Source organism: Coenobita brevimanus, chromosome 17, assembly GCF_032717465.1.
Source record: "Coenobita brevimanus isolate Jiangsu-jjx chromosome 17, ASM3271746v2, whole genome shotgun sequence".
NCBI lineage: Eukaryota > Metazoa > Arthropoda > Malacostraca > Decapoda > Coenobitidae > Coenobita > Coenobita brevimanus.
In genome coordinates, this window is record NC_136970.1 from 15254524 (window position 1) to 15278638 (window position 24115).

Genomic DNA, 24115 nt, shown 5'->3' on the forward strand with positions numbered 1-24115 from the left:
ATCCTCCTACACACCAGTTCGACCACTTACATTTTCCATTTCACCAACACTGTATGACCTTTCCCACACTTAATATGACCTCCCTCTAGTTTGTCATCCTCCTACACACCAGTATGACCATTTATGTTCACACTTTCACCATCGCTGCACTATCTCTGCCTACTTCTAGTTTATCATTCTCCAACACGCTAAAACAACCACTTACATTCTTCATTTCACCACCCCTATACAACTCTTGCCTAGCTAAATATGACCTGCCTTTAATTCAACAGCCGCCTACACACCAGTACGGCCCCAGTCCCTCCCTCCCTAGCAGGACCCCAGCCGCTCCCTCCCCTGCACGACCCCAGCCCCTCTCTCCCCCCTCGTATGCAGAGTTGATAACATTGCCGTCGCTGGCTTCTTCCCTCCCACTGGGTCGTGATGGCATTGAAATACTCTGACATTTGAAACAGAATCTCACTTTTTATTCGACTCGAGTGCCTGATACATGCACACGGCCTTCGCAGCCGCCCACGTCATTATATTAATTATATACCCAGTTGTGCAGTCAAATCACACACATACCAAGGCACTCTCCCTCCCTCTCTCCTAGTCTCCCACTCCCTCTCTCACACCTAATCTACGTCTCCATCCCTCTCCCTCCTTTTCTGCAAGTCTCCATTTCCATCCCTCTCTTGTAGATTTCTTCTCCCTCTTTCTCTCCTAGTCTCTCACTCCTAGTCTCCCTCTCACTCCCTTCTTTGCCGCAGTCTGTCATACTTCATGTCAAAAGCGTCCTTGTTTCACTCAGTTGTTGATTTCCCCTTGAACTTTTTTGCCCACAGAGGATTTTTTCGGTGAGCGTTTCTGCCAGCCTGGATATTTAATTAACAACATGCTCTTGCGTCTCAAACAAAGAACTCTGGTGGCTGTAAATTTATGGATGGTGTCTATTTTTTTATGGCTGTCAGTAATCTGTAGTGCTTATACCTGTGTGTGTGTGTGTGTGTGTGTGTGTGTGTGTGTGTGTGTGTGTGAAGCTCTCCAAAATATTAATGGTAAAGAAATTAATGACAAATCGCTAAAGTGATTCAATAAATCAATGGCGACAAGGGAAATATCCAGAAGAGCTGAGGCGTATGGTAAATTTGGCTTCACTTTGGTAATATTAATGCTTAAATTGGCGTGGGCTGTATGGATGGGGGGATGAGGGTTTAGATAATGTGTATGTGGTGGGGTTTACATATATTAGGGTGTGAGGTGGCTGATGATGTGGAGTGTGTAGGGTGTTCAGATATAGTGAGGTGGGGGTGTTCAGATGAAATGAGGTGTGTTGGGTGTTCAAATATAGTAGGGTGTGTTGGCTGTTCAGATATAGTGGGGTCTGGTGGGTATTCAGATACAGTGGAGTGTGGGTGTTCAGATATAGTTCAGATATATTAAGGTATGTTGGGTGTTCATTTGTAGTGGTGTGTTTGGATCTTTGATAATGTGGAGTGTGAGGGGCTTAGATATAAAGAGGTGTATGGGAGTCCAGATATAATAGGGTGTGGGGCGTTCTGATAAAGTGGGGTGTGGTGGTTCAATAGCGCGGTGTGTGGTTCAAATATAGCGGGGAGTGGGTTTCGGGTATAGTGGGGTGTGTAGTTCTAAAACAGTGAGGTGTTGGGGTTAGGTATAGTGGGGTGTGGGGAGGCTAGATGTGGTGGGGTGTGTGCAGATTAGATATAGTGGGATATGGGAGGTTCAGATACTATGGGATGTGTTGAGATTAGATATAGCAGGGTGTGAAGGGTTAGGTATAGTGGGGAGGGGGCGTTACAGTAGGTTCTGGGAGTTAGATAAAGTGGGGCTGGATGTTAGATATAATAGGCTGTGCAGTGGGAGGTAAAGTGAGGACTCAAGTTTATACCTGTGATAAGCCACAGTAATAGCCTCATCACGCCACCATAAAGGAAGTGGCACATAATATGAGTTATATCTCATCCATCACTGTGTTCTGGGAACACAAATACGTCAATTTATTTACAGATTTCATCAAAATATATTATACAAGAAAATGATTAAAATGCTCATACACAAGCACTAAACATACAAGCAAAGGGAATTATTTTAAAAATTAATTGTTGAAAGAAGAGAAGCAGGGGAAGGCAGGAGACATGGTGGCAGAAAGGGCGGTAGGGAAAGTGGGGAAACATCGGGGCAAGAAGGGAGCTGTGGGAAAAGGGGAAAACATGGGGACAGGGAAGGAAGTAGGGAAGGAAGGAAGGTATCGGGGCAAGGAGCGAGGTATGGGAAGGAAAGATAACATTAAGGCAGGGAGGGAGGTATAGTTGGGAAGGGAAGTAAACAGCAGAAGAAAGAAGAGGCAGAGCTTGATGTAAGGAATTTTTACCTCGGCCGGACGGAATTCGACAATGTATTATTTTTGGTCGAGTTTGTTTTTCTGTTTGTTTGTTAGCAACATTACAGAAAACCAGCTGAATGATATTACATGAAACTTTCAGAATATGTGGACACTGGTCCCCAAAGAAAGTGATTAAATTTTGCAGGTAATCGAGTGATCTTGAAAGATTAAATTTAAGGTCACCGATTTTCAGTGGACTATAACTTGGAAACGCTTGAAAATATATTTACTATTAGGAACATACAGGAACTCGTAATATGGACTTTCATTTGGCACCAAGACCTCTGACCTTGAATGACTTTGAAAGGTCAAACTCAAGGTCATGGATATTTAGTGGGCTATAACTCGGAACTGGTTGAAGATAGAGAGGTATTTATTATTATCAACGTGTAGGAAATGCCATATGGGTTTTTAATTGGTACCTTGACCTTTGACTATAAATGACCTTGAAAGGTCAAACTCAAGGTCGTGGATATTCAGAGGGCTATAACTCGAAACTCGTAAAGACACAGATATTTACTATTACCCAGATATAAGAGGTCTCATAATCGTGGGCTTTCATTTGGCAGCATGACCTTTGACCTTGAGTGACCTTGAATGGTCAAACGCAAGATCACATATTTTCAGAGGACGTATCTGAAAAACAACTGGGCCATGTAGACTCTAATTGTGCACTGACACTAACTGGCATAAACAAGTCAGTATTTAAAGGCAATAAAATAACTGTTGTCGGGCGAGGTTTGCTGTGCATGGCATCACTTGTATGAAGATGTAAGGCAAGGAAAGAGGATGGGTATAAGAACCAGCTGGTGTGGATGATGAACATTTATTGACTCTTCCACTGATAAAGGCCACTGCTAGACAGTACACTAGCAGGGGAGGCAGGCAGAGGAGCAGGGTAAGCTGACTGGCAGTAAACGAGAAGGGGAGGTAGGAGGATAGGTAAGGTAGGCAGTCAGTCAGTAAAGGAGCTGGGGAGGTAAGGAGGTAGGCAGGCCGGGAATAAACTAGCATGGATTTGAGGAGATTGGCAAGGTAGTTAGGCAGGTAGTACACGAGCAGGGGAGGTAGGCTGATAATTATCCAGAGTAGGGGGGCAGGCAGGAAACGAAATGGGGTGGTAGGCAGATAGACTGGGTAGGTAGGTGTACAGCTACTAGGAGAGGAGAGGCAGATTTGAAGAGTACTGTATAGGCGCAGACTGCAATAGAGGCGTGTATGTAGGGGACCAAAATCTGTAAACTGTTTATTCGTTAGTAACACAATGCATCATGTCATTTGTGTGTGTGTGTGTGTGTGTGTGTGTGTGTGTGTGTGTGTGGAAGTCTGTACTCTATGTTTCGTTTATGTAATTTTGTATCATTATGATCCTGAAGGCCAGTCATGCAAGGCGGCTCCAGACTAAAACATAACACTGATCTACAGTTTTTGGAATTTAACTGCTTCAGAGATGAAGTATGCTGTTTCTGGTAGATTTTGACTTACTGAATTCAAATAACACCATTATATCCACTGATTGGCTTCTGGTTTCCGGATATTTTCATATTTAGTAGATACATGGTAAGTCAGTGTATGTATATTTCATATCACATTAAGACTGAATAATACAGATAGAATATGCTAAAACACTAATTCAGCATGATGCTGTGAAGTGCTACAGTAATTGTGCAAGTCACACCTTCGTTCAAGTTCATTCATCGTCTGTTTGACGTTTTTTCGCTTGCCTCTTGAAGCTTTTGAGTGAAGCATCCCTGGTCACAGTCCAGCAGTAGTCTGCTAGCATTGATGGACTCCACTTGCCCTGATATTTCTTCTCCATTGTTGCAATATCCTGGCTCACCATGCTCGTCACTCATTGCTCAGCAGTTGGGTGGGAAAAAATCCAGGTGAGAATGTATTTTCAGCGACATGTTCCAGCCTAGGCTTTTGTAAGTCCAGAGCAGGTTTTCCACCAATTCCTTGTAGTCGTCCGCCTTCTTGTTCCCAAGAAAGTTCGTTGCAACTCTTTTGAAAGCCTACCATGCCAGCTTCTCCTTGCCTCGTAGAACATGGTGGAACTCATTATTCCCAACAAGTTCACGAATCTGAGGACCAACAAACACCCCTTCTTTTTATTTTCGCCTCACTTAGCCTCGGGAACTTTTCCAGGAGGAACTTGAAGGCTGGCTTAGTCTTGTCCATTGCCTTAACGAAGGTCTTCATCAGGCCCAGCTTGATGTGTAAGTCAAAGAGTGGGGCATCCTGAACATTTTTCTGCCCCGGTTCCAACGACTGTCAAACGGCCAGTCTCATTTGATGTAGTGCGAAACTCTTGCTTGCCTGTCCCATTCACAGAGAAAGTAGCAGTACTTGGTGTACCTGGCCTGTAGACCTCTCAAGAGAGCAACAACCTTTAAATCGCCACAGAGCTGCCACTGATATAAATCGTAGTTTATACATCTCAGGAGTTGCTCCGTGTTGTCGTAGGTTACCTTCATATCTGCTGCATGGCCAACTTTTTTTTTTTTTTAAGCAAGGAAGAAGGAGCCAAAGGCCAGGAGCCCACAAGCCGTTCCTTCCAAGAAAAAAAATTACAAAACAGAGCCAAATTCAAGATCCGTTGGTTTCGAGATGCCTGGACAATGTGTTGCCGTTATGTAGCAAAACGGCTTTGAGGCTGGTCTTTGATGAATCGATGAACAGCCTCCACTCAGAAGATCATAAGCAATGTTGAGAGCCATCATCAACCTGCTGATGTCCTTGCAAGCCATAAGTTCTCCCTCCATAAAGAAGAATCGAGCGAGGTCTCTTTGGCGGGCACAAAACGTAGAAATCCGAACATCGCTCGCCAGTAGATTCCACTGCTGTAACCTCACTCCAAGTAACTCTGCCTTATTCTTAGGCAATTCCGAATCTCTGACGAGAACGCAGAGTCTAGCCTGAGTTATGAGCTGTGGCTCGAAAGGAACTTGTGATGGAAAATCTGGGTCATGTGATGTAGGATGCTCAAGGTCGCAGCTTTCAGCATGTTCCTCTTCCTCATCTGACTGCAGTGTGAACGCTTCTGGAGCCACAAGAACTAGCAGTGCGTCTCTATGGGGTACCGGTCGTATGGCAGATGGAATGTTGGGATACAGCACAGTCCACTTCTTTTTCCTTGACACACCTGCAAGTGTGTCAAGGAAAAAGAAGTGGACCATGCAGAAGTAACAGTTGCTGATGTGATCTGTCGGTTCCCTCCAGACCATCGGCACTGAGAACGGCATGGACTTCTTCCCATTTAGCCACTGACAGAGGTTTATTGCACAGGTGTTGCAGCGTATGTGCGGGGTCCGGGTCTCATCCTGATCGCCGATTTTGCTGCCAAAATAGAGGTGGTAAGTCTTTTTGATTATGGCGGTTATTCTGCGCTTTTGTGACACAAAAGTAACTTCACCACAAACATAGCAGAAGTTGTGGACGTTGTTCACACAATTACGAGGCATTTCCACCAAATCTGCAAACACACAACACACATTATTATTAGTGATTAGTGATTGTTTATAAGTGATTTATGTGATTTTGCATGTGACTTAAGTGATTTAATAGGTGATTCAGTATCAGATATTGTCTTTTGATCATATCAAATATTCAGATCACACATTCTTGTCTGAAATCGAGCTTTTTCTCTCGTAGTCGTTACGGCTCGACTGAATATTCGAGCTATTTATTATATTCGTTGATATCTTGAAAACTAGAGCCAATCAAGAGTTTTAATAGCAGTTTTAAGTTTCGTTTTCAAGTCAAGTATGACTGATTTCATTTCAGAAGCATTTTGACTGTAGACCAGTGTAATATGATAATGAAGGTGACAGTGTGGCTGGCTGGGATAACGATAAGGGATAAAAGGCGACAATACCCCACACCAACCACTGCTGTTTGTACACACCCACACACACACACACACACACACACGTACGTGGATAAGATATGATGTAATGGCAGAGTTCAGATACAAACGCACGAATAACTTTTGGGTTGTAACTGATTACCTTCACACTAATTAAACGCTTTGTGTTGCCATGTTTATATTGGTGTAGGGGCGTAGTGCGTTTGTATTCAAAGTAGCCTTCACACTCATTAAACTCTTTGTGTTGCCAATTCTATATTGGTGTGGCGAGAAGCGTGGTAGTACTTAAAGAAATCTGGGTGGAATCTCGTTGCTTGTCATGCCACATAATTAATATATTTTTGCAGTAAATTGATTCAGTCGTTAACGTACGTGTCAACTGGTAAGCCATTAAAACTTTTAGCATTGATTAACGCCACATTTTGTGAAGCGTGGTATCGACATACGAGTATGAACTTTTGGCCTTTTTGGTTTATGTAGTGACTCTTCTTGCCATTATACACCAGCCTCCCTCATACAGCCTTGCAACTTCCTTAGTGTAGTAATTATTCTTCCCATAATACACCACCAATCTCCCTTATAAACCCTTCCACCTTCCATACTATAGTGCAATATTATTTGTTCCATCCATCTCCCCCTTACACAAACACCCAGGCTTTAACACCATCATGCCAGTCCTGCATGAAGTACCCTTTTGTTTGCTGGTGTGGATGGTGGGTATTAGTGTATCCTGTGTGATGAGTGTCAGGTTATTTGTAGATGTGGATGGTAGGTAATATTGCACCCTGTGTGATGAGTCAAGTTATTTGTTTGTTGGTGTGGATGGTGGGTATTAGTGTAACCTGTGTGATGAGTGTCAGGTTATTTGTAGATGTGGATTGTGGGTAATAGTGCACCCTGTGTGATGAGTGTCAGGTTACAGTATTTGTAATGGAGGTGAGTTACTCTATTTGCAAGACTGCATACCAAACCTGTATCAGCAAGTAAATGCACTGGAAATAAAAATGTGACTGTGAAGAATGGCAAAAAGATAGTCGATTTTATGAAGTACAGGAGTGCATCAGAATAAACGAAGAAACCTGAAATTAGCAAAACATGTAAACATAATGAACAGTTAATGAGAAAGGAATGAAACACTTGGTGTAAATGAATTCCCTGAAAAACATATCCAAAACTGATATAAAGGAAAACAAGAGATAAAAGAAACTGGTAATATACGGTGATAGGATTGTATAAAGGGCAGGGATGAAGGAAGCTAACTGGCCAGCTGAAACATATACAGCACCGTACTCCAGCCAGAATGTATGCAAGTTTATGTGGTGGCGTAAAGAGAAATACTTGGTGCCTGTTTGCCCATATCCTGTAAATGGAGAGTGAAGCACTGACCCACATTGTGTATACTGTATACAGCGCCGCACTCCAGCCAGAATGTATGCACGTTTAAGTTGAGGCATAGGGAGAAATTCTTGGTGCTGTTTTGCCCATATCTTGTGAATCCAGAATGGGGCACTGACCCACAGGGCATATAAGAGGATAGTGGATGGAAAAAAGAGGAAGAATCTGAGAACAAGGAATGTGTGATAGTGATGAGGATGAAACAGGAAGAGGGGAATCAAGAATAAGGTGGTGGGACCGGATGAGATGAGAACATACGGTAAAACATGTGAAAAGATAATTATAAAACGTTGTAGTGAGCGTACAGTAATGTGACTGAGTTGCAGCATCATACATCCATCAGTGTAGTCACTGGTAAACAGAGTATCTGTACAGTGTTATACAGTAAAACTTCACACAAATAATAACAGACAGACTTGAGGGATCAGAATGTAAATATATGAGTCGACCACTCAGCAGACATTCAACATATGCACGTTACTCGGAACATCAGCAGAGAATTCATTAATTCTCTAAATAAAAGCTTTATGGTGACCAGAGTTTAAGTGTTTCAGATATCTGGTCACCAAGTAGCCACCTCTGCCAGTTTTGTATCTGTACTAAAACTGATAATGTTTTGATCATTCAAAAATAGAATAATTGACCTGGAACATCAGGGTGTGCAAAACCTGCTAACTTGGTGTGTAATAACGTTGTTGCTGAACAGAAATTACTTAATGGTAATAATGCATTGTCCGGTAGAACAAATTTTAAGTTAACGGCAGAATTAATGACCGAGTTTATACAAACATACACATTATATTGTTATTGATTACGAATGTCTTTGAAAGTAACAATTTGCAAATATGGCAGTCAGGAAGCATCAAAGTGTTATGATTGATCCATTCCCTCATTGATTAATCCGTCAACACTAACAAACATCCACGAATGTCAACACAGATGACATTAGATCCTACTCGATGACACCAAGAGAATCTTGGAACTTCAAACTGAAAATGAATATTTGAATCAGTCAACACACAGTTATTGCTTTTGCCAAACAGAATATCCGTAACATCAGTTCCAGAAATCAACAGACTTCAACTGAAAAAAAAAAATGTAAGTAAATACTACAATTTAGTGAACAACAGCAGCACCCATTAGTATGAAACTATAATGCATGTAGTTCAGCGAGATTTTATCTGTTCTTAGTACTCTATCAGACCACACACACACACACACACACACACACACACACACACACACACACACACACACACACACACACACACACACCATTAACAAAAATTTGAGCCTTCAAAGACACATTTTAACATTTATCGCCAGGTTAGCCATATTGGCAAAAGCACTACAGCCAATTGGGTAACACATCATTGACATTTGTGACACCACAACCCAACTTCACTAACTTGGCAGCCAGCCAGTAGCAATGAGCACTCTGTCCTTCATATCCTGCTGATTTGTTTCTTCTTTCTCGCACCAACACATCTTTCGTCACCCTTTCTTCTACCCCTAACCCTTCTCCCTCCTTCCCCCCTTCGTTCGTCACCTCCCACAAATAAACTTTGGAGGAAAACGCTGGCAGATGCTGTTGTAAAGTTTTCCCCTCGCTCTTTATACTGTCCTACATTGTCACTCACCCTGTCCATTCCCATTTGCTCTCCCATCAATACCAAGTCTCTCTCTCTCTCTCTCTCTCTCTCTCTCTCTCTCTCTCTCTCTCTCTCTCTCACACACACACACACACACACACACACACACACACACACACAGGAACATGGGTGAGTGACAAACCACTAATAGCCGTTCCGTACATGGTGCAAGATGGATGGTGGGGATAATGGGTGAGGTGATGCAGTAAAGGGCAGGCGGTGGAGACAGTAAGCCTGGGGAAGTTGGGGGATGGAGACGTGAGAGAACTGGGGCTGTGGAAGGTTAGGTATAACAGAGAGTAAACAGCACTAACTTGTCACACCACACCTGACTCGTGAGAGAGAGAGAGAGAGAGAGAGAGAGAGAGAGAGAGAGAGAGAGAGAGAGAGAGAGAGAGAGAGAGAGAGAGAGAGAGACAGACAGACAGACAGACAGAGACAGACAGACAAACAGACAGAGAAAAAAAAAAACATTACTTTTCACCTAAAATCGTGCAACCATTCCAGTTCACGCAGACTATTACTTTATTAAACACTAAAGCGATAGCATGTTTATGTAGCAAATGTCAGTCACTGGACACAACTGGTATGCAGAACATTAATATATTAACCGATATTGGCTACATTTTCAGTCTCACATCAACACATCTGAAGACTGGGTATCCCACCTTTGATATCCTGCTTTTATTTTTTCAAAGATTTATATGTTTGTGTGTGTGTGTGTGTGTGTGTGTGTGTGTGTGTGTGTGTGTGTGTGTGTGTGTGTGTATGTGTGTGTGTCTGCACGAATATATTTCTCTTCAGATTAAGAAGAATAAGAGCATACGAAAGACAGATTAGGCATGGAAAGTGAGCTTTAGTTTCATCAGTATATATAGAGGAAGGAGGTTAATAGTAAAGAACTTTGTGTGTATATGTGCATCTGCTGTACTTCATTATGTTCATGTTTTATCATTTAAATACTAAGTATCGGTAGCCAGTATTTAATAAGTGATTCGTGAAAACTATGAAAAAAAAAAAAGTTTTTATGGGTGGTCATGGGTCATTCCCACAGCCCCCACCCCACCCCATCTCCATCCCTACCCCACCCCCACAACCACCCTCACCCTCATATATGTGTACATAAACAAAACAGAGGAGCATCGTTAGCCAAGGAGTGGGACGCATGCATTATTTTTTATTCGTATTTAGTTTTTCCTTCCATCATCCTGCCCGTGCCAGTGATTGGTAGACAGTTTGTTGTAATAGTTGTGGCTGATGACATCATATGGTCTAAGTAACCATTATACTCTTTTATTTAGCTTAGGAAAGGCCTGGTAATGTATGGGTTTAATATCGTGATCACATCATATGGTCTTAGTAACACCATCAGTAAGCTGACATATATATATTTTTTTCTGTCATTACACTCTTTTATTTAGCTTAGGAAAGGCCTGGTAATGTATGGGGTTAATACTGTGATTCTGTCGGAAGAATGATTGTGATGATGGTGGCTGGTAGATGATGTAAAGATAGACTGAGAATGAGGTAAAGGAATAGGATGAAGGAATACATGAGGGAAGGTGATGTGTAGTGAGTGCAGTGATCAGTACTGAGTAGGGATGAGAAACGCCGAAAAGTCTTAATTTCTCTACTTTCCATCACAGGATGCGGCTTCAGACAATGGAGGGATGGATGAATCTGAAATATGTTCTTATCTGATCCATCTTCTCTACTGCTACTATTGTTACGTAAATTTCCCTCTCCTAAGGTTGTGATGAAGGATTTTCTAATTGGTCTGTTGTACTGCTGGAAAACTTAGTCACTTCTGTATTCTTATTTTATTTTGTCAAAACTGAGCAGTCATGCAACTACAAGAAATGATTTAGTTCTTTGTATGGAATCTCTGTGTTCAGCCGTTTTAAAAGAAATGTATCAGATGTAAAAAATTCTTTCTGTATTCAGATTACATAATGACAACCCATCCACCACTGTCCGTCTCACGTTTCCTCCCTTCCGTCCGGGTCTCCCATTCCCCTCATTACGCATCACCCTCCGCGGCCACTACACATCCTCTCCTCCTCCCACGTGAATACACATCTCGCCTCACACCCCAACAGTCCTTCCACACCACCCACCTTCCCACCCATTCCTTCAGCCCATGCTTGCTCTCACACCCACAACCACCTTTTTCTTTGTTTACTCGTGTCCGTCCCCTCATCCCTATAGAACTACAATTTCCCCCCCAGTCTCATATGAGTTTTGCACTGTGCTTTTCCCCCTCTTGCCATTTTTCTCCACTTCCTCCGTGTTCCCCCCTTCCCCTTCTTTTTTTATCATTCATCTTTGAGGGGATGGTTTTGTGTACCTTTATTTTTTGTTGCGATGTTTTGGAAAAAGAAAAGATGAAATCAGTTTTTTCTCTCCTTTTGGATTTTGTGTGTTTATTATGCAGCCTGTCACAGCAGTACACTTGGGTGTACCAGTTCCCATAGCAAATCACATAATCATATACAGGATTCTTGCCACCACAGTGACAGTAATTATTGTAGCAGAGGCTCAGTCATAATACTAGCACACACACACACACACACACACACACACACACACACACACACACACACACACACACACACACACACACACACACACCGGGGGGGCGGGGGAGCCAAACACAAGTACACTAGCGTGTACTCTAATGCACACACCCAGTTTGGATTTTTTTATTCAGTCACTACGGCCTCTCTCTCTCACCCTCACCAACACCACAACCTTTATCTTGTGTTTAGGACATCACCTTTCCATCTCCGTACATGGTATCATCATCTGCATTGTGCACACATCACCAACACCACCACCCTTGTTTGTTATTAAGGGAATCACCCTTCCATCTCCGTCCGTGACACAAGCCTCTGTATTGTGCACATATCATAACGCCCAACCACTCCGTGCGAGCTACTATTCTCAACATTGTCCGTGTCGTGCAGGTCTCAGAATTCCACACTGCACTGCTCACACCCTTTCCTTGTTGCACGAATCTCCCTAGATAACTGTTCTCCCTCCCTCATCCTGCCCCCCGTCCCCTTCCTTACAGTCTCTTTTTCTTACTTTTTCCTCCAATACAAACTCCTTCCCTACCTCACACTGTCCATAACTTACTCCTTTTACCTTTCTCGTTCGTAGTTATGTCTGCCTCCCCCCAAATGTTTCCCACATTTCGCTCTCTCCTTATCCAGTTCTCCCTCTCCCTTCCCTCAGTCCTTCCCCTACCCTCTCCCCACTCAAGGCTAGTTTAACGCATGCCATTTCCCTCCCCATCGCATTATTCCTCTAATTTCTCATCAAGGGCTGTGGCAGCAAGGGCGGTATTTCATTGATATATAGTACCTTTTTTATTCATCAGCAAATGGGGAAACTGGGAGGGGAATATGCCAGGTTAATAATACCACTGGGAGTTATAATTCAGGTTAAATTTATCAGCAGCACATAAACCATCTGATATAATCCGACCGTGGCAAAATTAACGATCTGTTATGTGGTAATTCCACTAATGTCTGAAATTACGAAAAGTTGCTCATAAAAGTGCCATTTACACCACTCAGAGGCGGGGAGGAGGGTAAGATCTGTGTGGAAGAAAATGGTAAATTTACACCACTCAGAGGCGCGGAGAAGGGTAAGATCTGTGTGGAAGAAAATTGTAAAAGGAAGAACGAAAAGACAGAGAGAGAGAGAAGGAGAGAGAGAGGGAGGGGGGGGGAGGACAAGAAAGTGAGGAGAAAACAGAGTTATATAAAGGAAGGATAGGAGGGAGCAGACGTGGTGTAAAGTAAGTGGGAATAAGAGGAGGGAAAAAAAAAGGAGAGTAAATCTATCTATCTGTCTATTACCAGACACCTTAATCCCGTAAGGGGTGGCCACAAATAGATCGCCTTTATGTAGCCCTGTCCCCCACCATTTCACTGTCCTGCTCCTAGTTCACACCCCTTTCTCTCATATACCTTTCCACTCCATCCCTGCATCTCATCTTTGGCCTCCCCCTCCGTCCCCCCCCACTCCACCTCACTCGCGTACACTCCCCTCGTCTGTCTCTCGGTCTCCATCCTCTTCACATGGCCAAATCACCTCACTGTGTTTCTCCTAACGCCCATCATCCACCCACTTAGTGTAGCGGTACTCTGTTTTTAGGGTAGCTATACACTGAGTGGCAAGCCAAATGATTTCCTGTAAACCAGGATATCATTGACAACGCTGGGTGGTAACCTTGTAACTAACCAACACGTGTTCCCTACGTGACAGTGGGTTGGCGAAGGGTTAGTGTCCCTCCCCGGAAAACAACTAACTATACAAACAAGGCGAGTAAGTAAGGTAAAAATATATGGAAGAATATAAGAAAACAGAGGAAGTTAGGATGGAAAGAAAGGTGGGAGGATGGTGGATTGTCTTTCTACAAAGAAAGACACGAAAGAGAGACAGTTATGGAGGACGGTATTGAAGGAAGTGAGGAAAGACGTGAGCAAGAAAGAATGGTAAGAGTGAAAATAGGTATGGCCAGTGTCAGTATATGTAATAGTGGTGCCACATGACATAAATACATTCTGATCACTATTACCCTTAATGTGGGTATAGAGAAGGGCAATATCAGTATATCTACATTATGCTGGTGCCGCATGACATAAATATATGTTAATCACTGCTTACTTTTCCACACACACTTAACCTTGGACATCGAGTCTCTCGCTACATTTAACGCACTCATTTCCGTTTTTGAAGCAGTTTTTCATTTTTTTTTTTTTTTACATATGTGAATGTCTTTTCATTCACTATTACTTCCCCCCCCCCTTTTTTTTTTTGCCTCATCCTTTCTTGTTCGGCCATCCATTTAAAATCCTGTTGATATTTCAATAATGCACTTTTCACTTACATTTTCTCACTGTGTGCATAGGCCGCAACATGTAGGAGTACTGTAGATGACAAGCCTAAGAGCAGCAGCAGTGACTGACATAGTCCACATGTAAGGCTAGATGACAAGCCAGTAAGCCCCTGGTGACATCAAAGGGTCAACAGACATTTTCCCGGCTCTTGGAATTTGGAACCTATCTGTCCCTGCAAAAAGCAACACCGTCCCTGCCACTGATAACTTCAGTTGTCAGACCACCAGCCGTTTTGCGTCATATCATTTTAAAGTAATTTGCTACGCGAATCATTTAATGATTAACCAATAATACAGAACTGTCTGCATGATCTGACGACCGTGTTCTTCCCTGCCGATAATGTAATACCAAAATTATTATTGCATTTAATCCTTGGATCAAAAGAATCATTATCACATTTGGTTATCTTCCTGCCATTAGTTGTCTGTAATCTATTGATCAGGCAGTCACAAAGACAGAAAGACAGATGTAAGTTTTAGTGTAAATTAAGAGAGGAATTGCTAAAAAGGCCGCTGACTGATTGCATGCTATAAGTAGGGTCAGGGAGAGGATGAGTTGAAGTGGCAGGAGTGAGGGTTAGGGAGAGGGTGAGTTGAAGTGACAGAGGTGAGGTTGACGGAGAGAGTGGGTTGAAGTGACAGGGATTAGGGTGAGGGAGAGGATGAGTTGATGTGGCAGGGGTGAGTGTGAGAGGGTAAGCTGATGTGACATAGATGAGAGTGAGGGAGAGGCTGAGATTGGCAGGAGTGAGGATGAGGGGGAAGGTGAGTTGAAGTTACAGGGGTGAGGGTGATGGGGAAGGGTGAGTTGAAGTGGCAGGGGTGAGGGTGAGGGGGAAGGTGAGTTGAAGTGGCATGGGAGAGGGTGAAGGGGAAGGTGAGTTGAAGTGGCAGAGGTCAGGAATGGGAAAGTAATGAAGAGTGGCAGAAGTGAGTGTTAAAGATTTAACAAAGATAATAAAGGACGATTTGAATATTATGAGAGGAAATCTGAACACACGAATTTGAGAACTCTCTCTCTCTCTCTCTCTCTCTCTCTCTCTGCCATAAACGTTAACAAGGATCTTCAACATTGATGAGTGGCAGGGATAAGGGTAAGGGTGAATGGAAAAGAACTTGTATCCTGTGCTTTTATTTATACTCCTTTAGCTTCTATAGCTGGATTTCATGACAAGGACCGCTAGATTTGTGTAATCTTTGCACCTTTTTTTTTTCCCACTCTTGCGTGTGTTTGCAACCTGGTTGGAGAGAGAGAGAGAGAGAGAGTTACAAATAATTTTAATTTTAAAAGATCCATCTTTCCTATTAATTAATTGTTATGTGTCATTTGGGCGGGTGCAGGAATTGGTTGCATTTATTTTATCGTATATTAAGCCACTGTTGCACACACATCAATACTCCCCATCCACTTCAGACACGACACCCGCTAATAATCTCTCTCACTTTTTTCACAGCCTTGAATGTCATCGTTTTTCTCTCACGCACGATAAGAAATGTCACAAATTGACCATAATTTCGTAAAAGTGTTTCCCTGCCTGATGGGGAAGTGGTGGTACTTGCTTTCATAATATTTGAATTTCCGATTTTGTATTGATGGTGGTGTTGGTGTTGGTGGCGCAGTAATCCAGCCAGTGACTCAGATATCACTATAGTCGCGGCGCACGACTCTGAGGTTGTCATTATCGTACCCTGGCAAGCTACCATTCAAAAGTGCGTCCGATATTGTATCATATTATACACGAATCATATTATTATGCGCGAATATATTATACACGAATATTATTATACACGAACATATTATAAAAGAATCACTTGCGTCTCGTCATAGACGAAACGGGACGCACTTTTTAATGGTAGGTTGCCAGGGTACGATAATGACAACCTCAGAGTCGTGCACCGCGACTATAGTTATGTGTCATATGTCCGCACCTTTATAGGGAGATTCCTCTGAAACATCACATAGGACTAGTGTTATGTTTACTTACGTGTTGTGTACCCACCACTGAAGAGTGATATGCTACGAAGATATTATTTAGTAGTATCCTATATTTACAGTATGTCTAATTTGTCTTGTTATACCTACTTGTGTACTAGCATATACCATGGAGACACGACTCAGGATTAGTAATGTGTTTAGTTATGTTTTATACAGTATATCCATCAATCTAAAATGATATTCTTTTTATGTATGGAAGAAGAAACCAAAGACCTGGAGCCCGTAAACCCTTCCTTCCAATAAAAAAAAAAAAAAAATGGCCAAATTCAAGATCCGTTCATTTCGAGATGCCTGGACACACTCCGTTTGAAAGACCGGAGATCATAGGAGTAGGAAATACAGACAGAGGGAAACAGTTCCAGAGATGATCTGTTGCAAAAATGAATGACTGGAAGTAACGGTTAACTCTTGCATTAGGGAGTTGGACAGAAGATGAGAGTTTGTTGCTAGACGGGTGCTACACGCGCGTCATAGAGGTGGAGGGATCCAAGCAGACAGTTCAGAGGAATAGAGACGATTAAACTAGCGACAGAAAAGAGATACAGATCCAAAGTGCGGCGAAGAGGCAGAGGATGACGGGAGCCAGTAAGAGGAGGAGATTTAATGAGACGAAAAGACTTTGACTCCTCCTTAATCAGAAGAACTGTATGTGGGGAGCCTTCCCATACATGAGAGTTGTACTCTACATAGGGGCAAATAAAACCTTTGTATAAAGCCAACAACTGTGCAGTAGGGTGGATCATTTTTTTTTTTTTATAATTTCATTGTAATAGTGTGGAAAACATGGGGGATGAGGTTACTTTTAACTAGGAAAAATTTCTCTTTGATAGGTTTATATCGTCAGGTGCCCCGAGCTCATCAAAAATCTAGAAAATACGTATAAAATCACTTTTTCTCTATATTTTTTATTACTGTTACAGCAAAACCAATTTATATCTAAAATATTTAAAATGGAATTAAATACACAAGTTATTGCTAAAAAAGTGCCAGTTTCTCTGAAAACTTGCATTAGGCTGTATGATTGCATCATGTTATGAAAGGGTACGACACCCCACTGAGTGTAACTCCGGGTCCCGGGAGTCAGTGCTAAGCTTCACTCAGTCCATACCCCATAGTCCATTGTCCATAGTTGAAGCTTGGGCGTGGTGTATAGCTGACTGGTCTTATGTGTTTGTGTTGATAAGATGAAGAATTTATAACTAAAAGGCACACATCTTTCTTTACAGATTTGAAAACAGTAAAATGGCTAAAAGACAGCAAACTAGACTGTCGGACAGTTGCCCTATTTTTGGGTTTGGGGAAGATCTATTGCATCGCCAGTTACCAACATATGAAAATGTTATGAAATATTACTTATATATGAGACAGAATTTAAAACGAGAGACAAACAAGGACCCAGCAGTGTCAGAGATTGCAAAGCATGTTGTTGAAAAGCTAAGAACTATTTGGAAAACTGCTTCTATCCCAACTGTGTCAGATAAGAGAATTGAAGCAATGCTGAAAAGTTACCATGGAAAATATATGAACATCCTGAAACCCCTTAAAGGCAGAAAAGACTGTAAAGCTTACCTTGAAAAAGTTGAAGCATTCAAGACTGAAGCACAAAGAAAACTATTTGATATTGCAGCCTGCAAGTGCAAATTACCATCAAACTGTTGTTGCCCAAAAGAAAGAAGAATTCCAAAAGAAGAGCATGATTTCCTATTAGATCAGAGAAGTGAGAAGAAAATGGCCATTGGTGGTGTTGATTGGAAATCATCTAAAAAATCAGCTGCAAGAATGTTAAGAAAGCAAAGACAACAAGACCTGTTACTCCAAAATGATCGTGTAGAAATGGTCAAAAACATAGAAGAGCAAGACTTATCAACTGACAATGAAAGCATGTATGATAACGTAAACGAAGATGAGACATATTCCGCACCTGGACCATCAAGTTGTAAGAGATTGCTTGAACAAAAGGATACAAGCGCCCCAAAGAAAACGAAAATTAGACATCTACCAACACTTGCTACTGCTTGTGATCGTGTTGGTGTATCGGACCGAGCTGCAGCACTTATCACAAGTTCTGTTATGCAAGATCTAGGAGTTGTGTCCAGCCAAGATACATCTGAAGTTGTAGACAGAAGCAAACTTAGAAGAGCGAGGCAGAAGAAGAGATCTTCGTTTCTGAAAGATAAAGAATCAACAACTGTTAGAGGCATTTATTTTGATTGCCGGAAGGATCTGACAATAACCGAAGAAAAGACGGGGACAAAATGTTACAGGAAAAAGGTACTTGAAGAACACATAACTCTAGTGCAAGAACCTGGATCACAATACATAGGGCATTACAGTGTGAAATCTGGCTCAGCAGAGGCAATAACCAAAGGTTTGTTTGACTTTGCTGAAGAAAATAAAACTGATATGAAGGAGCTTATTGTAATCGGAAGTGATGGCACCGCAGTCAACACAGGAGAAAAGGGAGGAGCTATAAGGTTGATTGAGGTGAAACTTAATAGACCAGTTCATCACTTCATTTGCCAACTTCACGCTAATGAGCTGCCACTTCGTCATTTAGAGGAATATCTTGATGGGAAAACATCTGGCCCTCATGGATTCACTGGCCCCATTGGCAAACAACTACAGAGCTGTGAGAACAAACCCTTAGTAAAATTTGAAAAAATTCAAGCTGAAGTACCAACTGTAGACTAAAAAGATCTTAGTACAGACCAGAAGTACTTATTTGAAATTCACCAAGCAATCACCAAAGGATTCTGTCCACCAGATCTAGCTCAACGTAATCCAGGAAAGATGGCCCATTCTCGTTGGGTAACTACAGCCAATCGCCTACTTTGACTGTACATTTCTACTGAGAATCCCTCCAAGAACTTCCAAAGCATTGTCTGTTACATAATGAGAGTTATGTACCAATGTGGCTCTCATTTAAGTGTAGTTCCTCATATGTAAATGGGCCAAAGCATATATTCAAGACAGCTGAACTTACAAGAACACTAGGTAAAGAAGTATCTGATGTGGTTTATTCAGTAATTCAAAGAAATGCATTCTTCGCCCATCCAGAAAACATTCTAGTGTCAATGATGATAAGAGCAGTGGAATAAGAGAATTAGCTTGGAGAAGAATAAAGAAAGCAAGACAGACTGATAAAGGCAAAAATGTGAGATATTTTAAAATACCTCCTCTTAATTTTGATGCCAAGAAGTACACTGAATTGATTGACTGGCAAGGAGTCAAAATCACTGAACCTCCATTAACAAAGCATATGACAGAAGATATTGAATGCCACATTGTTCACAAGAGTAAAATAACATTTGAGAAATTCCCTTGCCATACTCAAGCAGTGGAGAGGATGATCAAAGAAGTGACTGACGCATCATTGAAGGTCTGTGGGTCTGATGCACGAAATGGATATATTAGGTCTAGACTTGAGTCACGGGCAAAGATACCTTCTTTTGAGAGTAAAGCTGACTACCAAATGTAAGGACAGCCTAATGTAATCAGTCTATAATATCATGCTCAAGGTTGGGTGGTTGGGATGGGCATGGGTGGAGCTCGACATGCAGCCACCTCCTCGTGGTGAGCTCTGGATAATCTTAATCATATTTAAGATGAACGGAGAGCTGTGTACCTTAGAAAATCAATGAGAGAAGGTTAAGTACTGTTAAATTACACTTACTAATATATTGGTTAGAGATATTGTTTGACACTAAAGACACTATAAAAATGTGGAAACTTTCTCTTATTGTGAAAAATAGGAAAAGCTGTAATGACTTTGAGGCACCTGATAATATTAATACAGGTCAATAAAGTTTTAGGATATTTAATGTCTTAGCATAGTACGTATTTTCCACGCTATAACAAGTTAAAACTCCCAATAAAGTTAAAAAAAAAAAAAACATTTTCGATCCACCCTACTGTGCAGGGGTAAAGAAGCTATGGAGACGGCTTTGCACACCTAATCTCTTGGAAGCAGATTTTATGAGATGTAATATCATCTTTCCAAGATCATCCCAAGAGAATGAAACCCTAAGTATGTTTAAGGGTGATGCAGGATTGAGCTGGATATTATTAAACATTAATGGGTACTCCTGTGGAAGATTTTTGTCGGAATGATAGGTGTAAGAACTGAGTCCTTGATTCATTAAAACAAAATAACTTTTACCCCAGTCAGAGATATACAGTCAAGTCAGACATTAGGTGTGCTTAGCCTCATCCCTTGTCTGTTGAAGTAACTGCTGAGACAGACGTTGCAGGAACCGAATGGAGAGGTGAAGGGTGAAATCATCAGCATACGAGTGGATAGGGTTAGATGTACAGTTTAGGTCACTGAAGAATAAAAGGAAGAGAGTTGGTGATAGGACAGAGCCCTGAGGAACACCACCAATGATAGATCTAGGAGAAAAACGGTGGCCGTCTACAACAGCAGCTATAGAACGACTAGAGAGGAAGCTATAGATTAAAGCATAGCCTAGATAAAAAGATAGAAACCATAAGAGGGCAGTTTGAAAATTAACGATTTATGCCAGACTCGATCAAAAACCTTTGAGAAGTCAAGTGGAATGGCAAAGCTTTCACCAAAGTCCCGAAAGGAGGATGACCAGGAGTTTGAAAGGTAGGTGAGAAGATCGCCAGTGGAGCTTCTCTGACGGAACCCATACTGACGATCAGAAAGAAGGTTGTGATAGGAAAGATGCTTTAAAAATTATCTGTTAAGAATATACTCGAAAACTTTTGAGACAAAGGATGTTAAAGCAATTTGGCGATGGTTAGAGGGTTAGAAATGGTCACTATTCTTTGGGACTGGTTTAATGAGAGCAAACTTCAAACAAGAAGGAAAGGTACAAGTTGATAGACAAAGGAGAAAGAGTTTACCTTGGCAGGGTGTAAGCACAGAAGCACAGTTCTTGAGGACAACGGGAGGGATCCCATCAGGCCCATAAACCCTGTTAGTATTGAAGCAGTGATGGCAGAAAATACATCCGTTGAAGAACTTATAATGTCAGCCGAAGAAGTCAAAGAGGGGGAACTGATGGAGGAACAGCACCGGAATTGTCTAAGGTGGGTTTGGAGGAGAATGTCTGAGTGAAGAGATCTGCTTTATCAGTAGAAGAAATAGCTACAGAGCCACCATAGTTGAAAAGAGGAAGGAAGCATGATGCGGTAAAATTGTTAGAAAGGTTTTTGGCAAGGTACCAGAAGTAGCGGGAAGAATTCGAGTTGGATGGTTGAGAACATTTAGTACAAATGAAATTATTTTTAGCAGAGTGAAGAACGAACTTAGCATGATTCAGGGCAGAACCATAAAAAAGATGCGATTCATGGATGGGTTGACTCCAGTACCTTTTACAGGCCTTCTCCTTGTTTTGGACAGCATTTAGAACATGCGTGATTAAACCAATGCTTTTTTGCATTAGTCAAAGGATATGAGAAAGGAATGTATGCTTCCATGCCCGAGAGAATAACCCCTCTAATGCACAAGGCACACTCAGATGGCTCTCGGCCATGGAAGCAATAATCACTCCAGGGAAAATAAAAAAAGTACTGTCTGAAGGCCTCCCAGTCAGCAGTTCCAAAGTGCCACAACCGATGTTGCTTTGAAGGGTCCACAGGCCATACTGGAGTGATAGGACAGGTTAAGGCAATCAGGTTGTGGTCTGAGGAGCCCAACGGAGAAAAAAGATTAACAGTGTAAGCAGAAGGATTAGTTGTAAGGAAGAGGTCAAGTATGTTGGAACTCTCTCCAAGGTGGTCAGGGATATGGGTAGGGTGCTGTACAAGCTGCACTAGGTCATTTAGGATAGAAAAGATGTAGGCCTGTTCACCAGGTGGATCAGTGAAAGGAGAGGAGAACCAAAGGTGGTGATGAACACTGAAATCTCCTAGTATGGAGATTTCAGAGAAAAGAGAAATGGATAGGCTGTGTTCCACCGTAGATGTAAGATAGTTGAAAAATTTTTCTTATTCAGCAGAATTAGGGTATAAGTGAACAGCACCGTTATTTAGTCTGAGAAGGACAGGAAAGCCGAAGCCAGAGTGTGGAGATTTCAGAAGAATCAAGTTCAGGAACACGAGAGCAAGATAAGTCGTTGCATACATATTCACAACAGCCACCTTTGGCTTTGAAATGAGTGTAGAGAAAGTAGGAGGATACAGAAAAGGGTTTGCTTTCAGTTGCTTCAGACAACTAGTTTGTCTTGTTATACCCACTTGTGTACTCACATATGCCAGGGAAACATCAACAACAGGATCGTGTTTTATAATTCAGGCAGCTTTATTAATACTGGGAGAGACTTCGAAATCAAGAGGTTAGATGTTATGATCAACATAAAATTTTTAACCACTATATATCCTTTCAAAATTGAACTAAGTCAGCACTAATAAAACAATATTGACGTTTTCGGGTGGATAGGTTAATGTCTTGTTGATGTGTCCCAGTAAAGTGCAGATGAACCAGTCTTATCAAGTAACAAAGTCTCTAAATATTCCGTATAGGCTGATGGGGATTGATATCGCGACCGCAAGATGTGTAGTACACGCCACCACCATAAGGCCAGTGAAAGTCATTGGTGTTGAGTCAATAGTGGACCAAACAGGGTGAGACATGGAAGGGTCAGCGTCAATCCACAACGCAAGTTGCGTCTGATGTTGCTGCTGCCCCTCCCTTATCACCACTGCCTCATGCATTGAGCTCTTGAGTATAATTATTGACCAAACCTATGCTACCCCCTTCCTCCTTATCGCTGCCTCCTGCATTGATCTCTTGAGTAAGGCAACTAATAATTGACCAAACTTATGTTTCCCCTCCCTCCTTACCATTGCCTCCTGCATTGATCTCTTGAGTAGGATCGTGTGGGGTCGGATGGGACGAGGGGTGCAAACGAGCCATTTCGTTGATATTTTTAATCTTTCCATTTTTTCTCCAATTTCAAATTTACTAAAATTGAAAGTTAATAGCTCATTTGAAAGCTCTTTTAGTGTCGATTTGTAATATGTCAACCAATTTTTGAATAACTTTTCGGGAACATGCCAAAAATGATGCTAAACTAGAATGAAAACTGCAAAAATTTCAAAAATGAAAATTTCACCTCCAAAAACTTTGGTGTCTATCAAAAAGTAATTAAGGTAGATCAAGAATTTAAAAAACAGTATATACCACAGGGTTTGGCTTTATGTGCAAAAAAAGTCATTTGTCTATCTTTATAAGTTTTTGAGCTATTTAGGGTTTAGTAAAATGGGGTCAAATGGGCCACCAAATTATTTTTCTCTAGTGATGAAGAGGAAACAACAGTTAGGCCTAAAGTGAAAGTGGAAGACCTGAAAGACGGTGCCACATTTCTTATTGTGTTCCCCGAAGGCTCATATTTCCCTGGGCAGGTTATGAAAGTTAGAAAGACTGGCGTTGAAGTCAGCTGTATGACGAGGAGCAACCCAAAGGTTTGGAAGTGGCCTGAACGTTCAGATCTCCATGAGTATGTACTCGAAGATATCATCACCATTATTCAACCTCCGGCAGCTTGTGGCAGTTGTGGCCAGTGTAGTGTGCCTGAGGTTGAAAAATACTGGAATGCCTAAATAACAGTAGTACTTCCTAATAAATAGGTGATTTGTATATAAAACATTAGCACAATATTAGAATATAGCAGAAATAAGTGTACAATTAAGTTCAGTGACAAAAGAGAACAGTTATTGTACAGTGCATTTTTTGTGTATTACGGATAGCCGAAAATAAGGACTAAAAAAACCGTCTAGCATCACTTCAGTTTAATGGAATACCACGTGCCACACAAACTGCCAAAATAGGAATAGCCACAACCAAAGTGAAGAGGAGTTCCTGCCCTACAATTTGATATATGGTTAGAACAAATTAACTATTATTTATACATAACAAACATTTAAAAATTGTGGCCCA